This window comes from Eretmochelys imbricata, chromosome 22 (genome assembly GCF_965152235.1).
Source record: "Eretmochelys imbricata isolate rEreImb1 chromosome 22, rEreImb1.hap1, whole genome shotgun sequence".
NCBI classification, from domain to species: Eukaryota; Metazoa; Chordata; order Testudines; family Cheloniidae; genus Eretmochelys; species Eretmochelys imbricata.
In genome coordinates this window covers 14,655,482-14,665,088 of record NC_135593.1, presented here as the reverse complement: position 1 = coordinate 14,665,088, position 9,607 = coordinate 14,655,482, and positions in this window count along the sequence as shown.

Sequence of the window (9,607 nt, the reverse complement as noted above, 5' to 3'; positions counted from 1 at the left end):
CACAGCAGTCCCCATGCTCTGGGTCTCCCCTCCTAGGGGAACCCCCAAAGCCCACCTCACCTCAGTGGCTACTGCCAGTCATGATCTTGCCCCCATTCTCTGGGACAAACTTGCAGTCTGTAATGGCCACTCATCACTGGCAAGGAGGTTAGACCTGCTGCGTTTCTTGACCTAGCTGTCTCCCTGCAGCCCCAGTACCTCCTTTGGCCTTAGAATAACAGAGTTGGAAGGGACCTCTGGAGGCCATCTAGTCCACCCCCCTGCCCAGAGCAGGGCCAATCCCAACTAAATCATCCCAGCCAGGACTTTGTCAAGCCTGACCTTAAAAACTTCTAAGGAAGGGGATTCCACCACCTCCCTAGGTAACGCATTCCAGTGTTTCACCCTCGTAGTGAAAAAGTTTTTCCTAATATCCAACCTAAACCTCCCCCACTGCAACTTGAGACCATTACTCCTTGTTCTGTCATCTGCTATCACTGAGAATAGTCTAGATCCATCCTCTTCGGATCCACCTTTCAGGTAGTTGAAAGCAGCTATCAAATCCCCCCTCATTCTTCTCTTCCGTAGACTAAACAACCCCAGTTCCCTCAGCCTCTCCGCATAAGTCATGTGTTCCAGTCCCCTAATCATTTTTGTTGCCCTTTGCTGGACTCTCTCCAATTTCTCTACATCCTTCTTGTAGTGTGGGGCCCAAAACTGGATACAGTACTCCAGATGAGGCCTCACCAATGTTGAATAGAGGGGAACGATCACGTCCCTCTATCTGCTGGCTATGCCCCTACTTATACGCCCCAAAATGCCATTGGCCTTCTTGGCAACAAGGGCCCACTGTTGACTCATATCCAGCTTCTTGTCCACTGTCACCCCTAGGGCCTTCTCTGCAGAACTGCTGCCAAGCCATTCGGTCCCCAGCCTGTAGCAGTGTATTGGGTTCTTCTGTCCTAAGTGCAGGACCCTGCACTTATCCTTATTGAACCTCATCAGATTTCTTTTGGCCCAATCCTCTCATTTGTCTAGGGCCCTCTGTATCCTATCCCTACCCTCCAGCGTATCTACCTCTCCTCCCAGTTTAGTGTCATCCGCAAACTTGCAGAGGGTGCAATCCACACCATCCTCCAGATCATTAATGACGATATTGAACAAAACCGGCCCCAGGACCGACCCTTGGGGCACGCCACTAGATACTGGCTGCCAGCTAGACATGGAGCCATTGATCACTACCCGTTGAGCCTGACAATCTAGCCAACTTTCTACCTTGTAGTGCATCCATCCAGCCCATACTTCTTTAACTTGCTGACAAGAATACTGTGGGAGACTGTGTCAAAAGCTTTGCTAAAGTCAAGAAACAATACATCCACTGCTTTCCCTTCATCCACAGAACCAGTAATCTCATCACAGAAGGCAATTAGATTAGTCAGGCATGACTTGCCCTTGGTGAATCCATGCTGACTGTTCCTGATCACTTTCTTCTCCTCTAAGTGCTTCAGAATTGATTCCTTGAGGACCTGCTCTATGATTTTTCCAGGGACTGAGGTGAGGCTGACCAGCCTCTAGTTCCCAGGATCATCCTTCTTCCCTTTTTTAAAGATGGGCACTACATTAGCCTTTTTCCAATCTTCTGGGACTTCCCCCGATCGCTATGAGTTTTCAAAGATAATGGCCAATGGCTCAGCAATCACATCCGCCAATTCCTTTAGCACTCTCGGATGCAACGCATCTGGCCCCATGGACTTATGCACATCCAGTTTTTCTAAATAGTCCTGAACCACTTCTTCATTCACAGAGGGCTGGCCACCTCCTCCCCATGCTGTGCTGCCCAGTGCAGTAGTCTGGGAGCTGACTTTGTTCGTGAAGACAGAGGCAAAAAAAAGCATTGAGTAGGTTAGCTTTTTCCACATCCTCTGTCACTAGGTTGCCTCCCTCACTTAGTGAGGGGCCCACACTTTCCTTGGCTTTCTTCTTATTGCTAAGATACCTGAAGAAACCCTTCTTGTTACTCTTAACATCTCTTGCTAGCTGCAACTCCAGGTGTGATTTAACCTTCCTGATTCTATTCCTACATACCCAAGCCATATTTATATACTCATCCCTGGACATTCAGCAAGGCCTCAACCTGGGGACTTCCCAGGCCAGAGCTCCCCTGCTTCAAGTACCTTATACTCCTTCAGGCAGCTAGGTCCTTCCCACTCAAAGGCTGGAATGAGACTGACCCAGTGCCTCCCTTAGCCCTTATATCAGGGCCAGCTGTGGCCTGATTGGGTGTGGCCACAGCTGTGGCCGCCTCCCCAGTCAGCCTACCCTTTTCCCTTAGGAGAGGGGTAACATCCCCGCTACAATAACAAATGGAAGAAGGAGAAATTTGATAATAATAAATAAAAGAAGTTAGGAATTATAGAAAAAAATGGATAAGGGAAGCAAAAGGATCTAAGGAGAAATCTGTGGCCAGCAGAGTTAGGAGAATAAGGAGTTTTTAAAATATACTAGGAACAAAAAGGATCCTGACAGTGGTATTGGTACTAGTTGGAAATGGGAGAATTCTCAATAATACTGTAGAAAAGCCAAAAGTATTCAATACATATTTTTATTCTGTATTTGGGAAAATCACTGATGATATACTCTCATCATATGGTGCTGATAACACTCTTTCCACTTCACTGGCATCTGTGGAGGATGTTAAACAGAAGTTACTAAAGGTAGATATTTTTAAGTCAGCAAGTCCAGATAACTTGCGTACAAGAGTTTTAAAAGAGCTGGCCGAGCAGCTCACTGGGCCATTAATATTGATCTTCAATAAATCTTGGAGAACTGAGGAAGTTCCAGAAGACTGGAAGAAAGCTAATGTTGTGTCAACTTTTAAAAAGGGTGAATGGGATAATGGGTAATTATAGGCTGGTTAGCCTGACATCGATCCTGGGCAAGATAATGGAGCTGCTGATACGGGACTTGATTAAATGACCCTCCTTTAGTTCTTTATTAATTAATGCAAATCGACATGGGTTTATGGAAAATAGATCCTATCAAACTAACTTGATATCTTTTTTTGATGAGATTATGAGTTTGGTTGATAAAGGTCCTAGTGTTGATATAATATACCTAGATTTCTGTAAGGTATTTTACTTGGTACCGCATGGCATTTTGATTAAAAAGCTAGAAGGATATAAAATGAACATGGCACACATTAAATGGATTAAAACCCGGCTAAATGATAGGTCTCAAAATGTAACTGTAAACAGGGAATTGTCATTGAGTGGGTGTGTTTCCAGGGGGGTCCTCCAGGGTTCAGTTCTTGGCCCTACACTATTTAACAGTTTTACCAATGACCTCGAAGAAAACATAAAATCATCAATGATACTTGCAGATGACACAGACATTGGGGGAGTGACAAAGAATGAAGAAGACAGATCACTGATTCAGAGCTACCCAGATTGGTTGGTAAACTGGGTGCAAGCAAACAATATATGTTTTAATACAGCTTAATGTAAATGTATACGTCTGTAAACAATGTGGGCATGCTCCACAGGATGGAGGACTCTATCCTGGGAAGTAGTCACTCTGAAAAAGATTTGGGGGTCGTGGTGGAAAATCAGCTGAATGTAAGCTCCCAGTGTGATGCTGTGGCCACAAGCAAATACGATCCTGCAGTGTATAAAGAGGGGAATGTCAAGTAGGAATGGAGAGGTTATTTTACCTCTGTATTTGTGTGGTGGGGTGTTCACCCCACACTTGTCCTGAAGGGGTTAATGTAGGCTAAGCCGGTGTGCCAATTAACCAGACAGGCCTCAGCTGAGGGAATCAGGTGGCTGAAGTAATCCGACTGAATAATGAGAGAGCCCAGCTGAGAAGGAAAGAGCAGGGCTGAGTTTATAAAGACAGGAAGGTGGCCGTAGATAGAGGGCTGTAGGGAAGTGCACTGTCTGGGAGATGTTTTGGGGACTGGTAACTCCAGAGAAGGGGGAGAGCCCAAAGGTTATTAAAGGCTCAGGGAAAAGGTAGTAAGGTCCAGCATAGTGCAGACCTTGGTTGCTGTGGGTCTCTGAGCTGGACTCCGGAGCAAAGGGCAGGTCTGGTTTCCCCTACCAGCTCCTGAGGAAATGGCATAGAGCAGGCAGTGGAGAGCAGACTGCCTGGGACAGTGTGCCCTAAAAGACTTTGACACCCAAGACAGGGAGGACCCCAGTGACCTGGCCAGAGGGCCAAGTCATAATGAGGAAGCTGCAGGTTCTGGAGCGAGAGGGGTCGCAGGGTGAGAGGACGATGGATGGAGAGACCACCAGAGGAGGGTACAGAATCTGGAAGGAGCTAATCCCCACAGCGGCCAGCAGGAGCCGCCCCGAGCGGTGAGTTGACCTGTGATAATTTGGCACTTGTGCAACTGCTTCTGGAATGCTGTGCCCAGGTCTGGTGCCCACAGCTCAGAATGGATGTTGATAAATTGGGGAGGATTCAGAGAAGAGCTATGAGAATTATTAAAGGGTTACAAAACCTGCCTTATAATGATAGACTCAAGCAGCTCAATCTAACATTAAGCCATGATATGATCACAGTTTACAAGTATCTATGTGGGGAACAGATATTTAATAACAGGCTCTTCAATCTAGCGGAGAAAGGTAGAACACAATCCAATGTCTGGAAGTTGAAGCGAGACAAATTCAGATGGAAAATAAGGTGTAAATGTTTAACAATGAGGGTCACTAACCACTGGAACAATTTGCCAAGGGTGATGGCGGATTCTCCACCACTGGCCGTTTTGAAATCCTGATGGGATGTAATTTCTAAAAGCTCTGCTCTGGGAATTATTTGGGGGCAGTTCTCTGCTCTGTGCTATACAGGGTCAGGCTAGACGATCCCAACGGTGCCTTCTGGCCTTGAATCTGTGCAAGTGCTTCCCTAACAATAACCAAGCATCTGGCCACTTCACAGCTAGGGAAAGGAAGGCACAAAGGGGGAAGTGATTTGCCAGGGCTTCAGTGAGAGAACCAGGAAGAGAACCCCAGAGTCAGCTTGTCCAGTGTCCTTAAGAAGGACTTGCTGTCCTGGGATGGATCCATCCAGCTCCCCGAGTCGCTGTGGAGAAGGATTTTGAAGCAGAGAATGGGTCAGAGGGTCCCACAGGAAATGAACTGGTGCTGGGGGGAGAGTAGGGGAAGAGTCTCTTCCCCCCCACCCCTCCTGGCTAATTTTAACTTCCCTTTTCCTTTGCAAAACTTCTGAGTTCATCTCTCCCTTTAGCTCATGCCCAAGAAAAGGCTCCCATTGTCTGGAGCCGGACAGAGTCGCTGAGACAGTTACTTGCCTTCACAATGGCCGGGATTATACTGCCAGCTGGGGGGGGGGGTGCCGGGGAGGGGAGGTCCCCAGCTGGAGCAGCTGCCTCCCAGATTCTCCCTCTTCATGTGCTAATTAACTAATTAATCCAAATAAATAAGACTGGTTGGTTGGTGGGGGGGAGGGGAAGCAAGGGTGGGAGGCAGGGCTCTGGGGCAAGCAGTGATTGCAGCAGACAGGGAAAGTGAGGCAGGGGCCCAGGTGGCAGGCTGGATGCTGGGGACATTCATTTCCATTACTGGAAATCCCTAGGCTCCGGATAAGATGGGAGAGGGTGTCGCTGTCAATTAGTGTCTGGCATGGTTCTGAGCTGCTCACCGCTTGCTGAGCATACACCGGGGAGGATCAAGGTCTGATTAAACAGGCCCGTGTCTCCCGGGCCCAAGGAAGGAGGGCCCCCTGCCCCGAGAATATTTTATTTTCAGTAATCACCAACACCATGGATTGCTTCCCTAGCACTTCCTCCCTCCTTGCTTCTACACAGGCAGCATTGCCTAGGAGCTAGAGCATGGAACAAGAAGCCAGAGAATGGCCTCTAGTGGCAAAATGCTAGGACTCCTGGGTTCTATTCCCAGCTCTGCCATTAGCTCAGAGATCAGGTGACGCACATGTCCCCTCCCTGGGCTCCAGAAGAGCAAAGCATCATTGATCATGTTGGTTCCCAGATGCTGGCCTGACCCATCCCTGAGTGCCGCTTGGAGGGTCACACCTACATCCAGAGCAATCCTGTGGAGCTGGGACGAGTGGCACCAGGAGGTATCTTTGCCCCATGGTGCTGTATTTCCCAGACTGATCTGTCCGTCTGTCCTGCACTCCACACACTGTCATCAGAGCTGCTTCTTAGGGTACGTCTAGACTGCAAAAAACACCCGTTTGGCAGCGAGTCTTGGAGCTCGGGTCAGCTGCCTTGGGCTTGTGCTGTGGGGCTAACAATGGTAGTGAAGACATTTGGGCTTGGGCTGGAGCCCAGGTTCGGAGATCATGCCCTATAAATAGCAGCAAGAGGCTGGGACACCAGGCAAAGCTGCAGGTACCAACATGGGGTATGTTCTGGGCTCCTCCTCCCCGCTGCCTGTCAGAGCTCAGAAGAGCGTTAAGGCAGCTGATGGTTGTAATGGCTGGTGGGCCAGGGAGTTCTGTGTGTCTGACTTCACACCATCACCTATTCATCAGCAGCCCCCTGGCCGTGACCAGAGGGAAAGTGACAGCTGGGGGAGCCAGGGCCATGCCTGGGTGAGCCTGATGCCTTTGGGTCAGGGGCTTAAATCAAACTGCCTGGTGCTATTCTCATCCCCGTGCTGCATGTCCAGACTTCCCCCAGTACCTCTGCTTACCTCTGATCACTCTTCCGCAGGGTGTATTCTGTGCCCTGGGTCTCAGTTACAGGGCACGTCTCCCATCCCAGAGGCCTCGCGGCTAGTGGATCTGCTGGCCCAGTGGCCAGAGCTTGTCACTGGGCTGCTTGTGCCGGACTGGGGACAAAAGGAATAAAGCTTAATTTGGTAGGAAAGAAAAATGGAGCCAGTGGCAGGGACAGTAGCAGCAACGGTGGGGGGATGGTGGGGTGGGGTTGGGGTGGCAGAAGGGGCTTTGCCCCCCAGGACTAGCTCTATTCTCAAGCCTTGCTGATTGCTCCAGGCAGCAGGAACACAGCCCCTTAAGCCCACTGAGATAGAACCTCTGACATCCTCTGTCCCCTCTCCAAATCCTTCCTGCTGCCTCTGATCCAGAGTGGACTGTGTGCCCTGCCCGGCTCCATCCTCTCCAGGTGCCAGATCCCTTTATTAAGATCCATTGCGTTAGCAGGCTTGGGTTTGGAACATGCTCACAACAGCCCCTGGTCTTTGTTGTCCCTAGGTCTGAGTTTCCTTGCAGGGCTTCATTCTGTCTGGTATCCTCGGAAGGCAGGTTTTGCATCATGCTCTGGGCTGGGGCAGATTGGAGGCAGCCTGGCTAAATTCACCAGCTTAGGGCAAGTTGGGATGTTTTTTATAGGCTGGTGAAATAGTCAAGATGGGGTGTAAGGGCTGGGCAATTTCCTGGTGGCTTTGCCAGGCTGATTCCCACACTCCTCCCCAGCGAAGACTCATCAAAGGACATGCTGACTAGTGAGAAGGAGAGGGCTCCAGCCAGGACTCCGCTCACAGCACTTAGCTCTCCCCTGAACGTGCATTCACAGTGACTACCTAACTCCTCTCCAGCCTGCAGATCCCCTCGTGCTTTATAAAGGCAGGTCACCACCATCGCAGAGGGGGAAACTGAGGCACAGGGAGGGGTAGTTTGTTGCCAAGGGCCTCCCAGTGAGTTAGTGTCAGAGTGGGAAGCCAGACCCAGGGCTCTAGAGTCGCAGTCCGATGCTTGAGCCCCTGGGTCGTGCTGTGGCCCTTTTATCTCTACTCAATTACCCTGTTTATGGCTGAGGTTTTGCAGCTGCTCCCAGCCCCACTCTGGTCACTGAGGCCAGACCTAGTTATGACCCCTGTGGCCTAGAGACATCCTCTCAGCTTAACAGCTAATATCTCAGGCCAGTGAACTTTAGGAAACCATCAGATGGGCTGTAAAAAGGGGCAGAGGGGAAAGGAAGCCCACTGGCTCGGAAAAGCGGGATTTACCCAGGCAGGTTATTCCCATGAATTTTGCATGCTTTTCCCAGCGTTCTTTGGAGAATTTCCAGACAGGATATCAGTACCCCAGCTGCCCCTGCTTCAGAAACCTTGCTCTGGAAAGCCGCCATTCGGAGCTGCGGCCGGCAGAGATCCCCAAGGCTGCCAGTCTGAATAAAGGTGCAGGAGGAAGGAAAGCCCATTCTTTTCCTGGAAAAGACAGATCCTATCAGCTTTATTCTGGGGATCCTCTATAAGGGCCTGACCCTGCATGGAGTTGTTGAGCACCCTCCATTCCCACAGATCCCAAAGAACTGAGGGTGCTCAGCACCTTGCAGGACTGGGCCCTAAATCAATATGTAATTTTCTGCATATAATTTTTTTCTTTGCATCCTATCCTAACTTGTTGTGCCTCATGGCCATGGAGCTGTTAAAACAGCTGCCATGTCCCACTCCAGAGGTGGCTGCATCTTAGTGGTGGGTGAAGGGATTCCTGTACCTTGGGGCTCACCTCTTGAATGACAGGTGCTGGTGAAAGTAAGGCCCTGAGAAATGAAAGGCTTCTCCATGGGTCTGGTTCCCTCTCACCTGCACTGGTGTAAACTGGAGGCAAATCCAACAGGGACTAGGCTGCCCGCATACCTCTCTCCCCACAACCAAGGCTCTCAGTAGGCTTGTTTCAACGTCAACACCATGCTGTGTTGCCGATGGGTCGCTCCTGGGCCTGCCCCAAAGAGCAGTGAGATCATCCTAAGTATCTCTGCTCACATCCATAGAGGAAACAGGAAAACAGGGGCTTCCCCAGTCCCAGAGCAGATACAGCACAATCACCCATTGTTTTAAACAAGTGAGGAAAAAATGAACCCTGCTGCACTCTGCTTAAGAGGCAGGGATCTGGGAGAAGCTTTTTCCCACCCCCTGGGACACGTTCACAAGTAATAGGGGAGGGAGAATTCCGGAGGAGAACTGAACTCAAAGCGGCCAACCCCAAACTGGTCTGGCAGGGTGAGATCGGCCAGTGCTTTGCTGGCTCTCTGCTCCTTCAAAGCATTGCAGGGAAGTTGTGATGGGGAGGGAAGGGGTGGCTTGTGTGTGTGTTATCCCCTCTCCAGCAGCGTGTGCATCTGATGTGAGGAGTGCCGCTTGCCCTGAGCAGAGATCCAGCAGAGTTGGAAGCTGCACATGGATCAAGGAGCTGGGACAGAATTACTAACGGGATGGAGCAAGGAGACTCACGCCCAGGCTGGAGCTGAGCAGCTGGATTTTCACGCAAGAATAATTCATAATAAATGGAGTTTATGGCCACAATCCTGCAGCAGATCCCTGATGCCCCTGGAGTCACACAGCAATATAAACCAGCGAGAATGACAGCTCTGGCCCAGGGGGATTCATTCAGTGTAACCCTTTCAGCCTCGGATGGTTAAAACTTTGGGGTCCTAGTGAAAATCAGGGAAAGACGAGATTCCGTAGATGGGCCCCAGGAGCTAGATTTACCTCTCCAGGCAGAGCGTGTGCTACGACCAGCGCAGTTCCATGCATCCTGCCCAGGGAGCACAGGGCCCCTCACCAGGAAGTCCCGTCTTTGGTGCTTTGGACAATGCTTTGGTTTCCTCTGAGGATCTCATTCATCATCCATCAGGATTTGTTGGAAGTTCCAATCTCCGGCCCTTTGTTCAGGC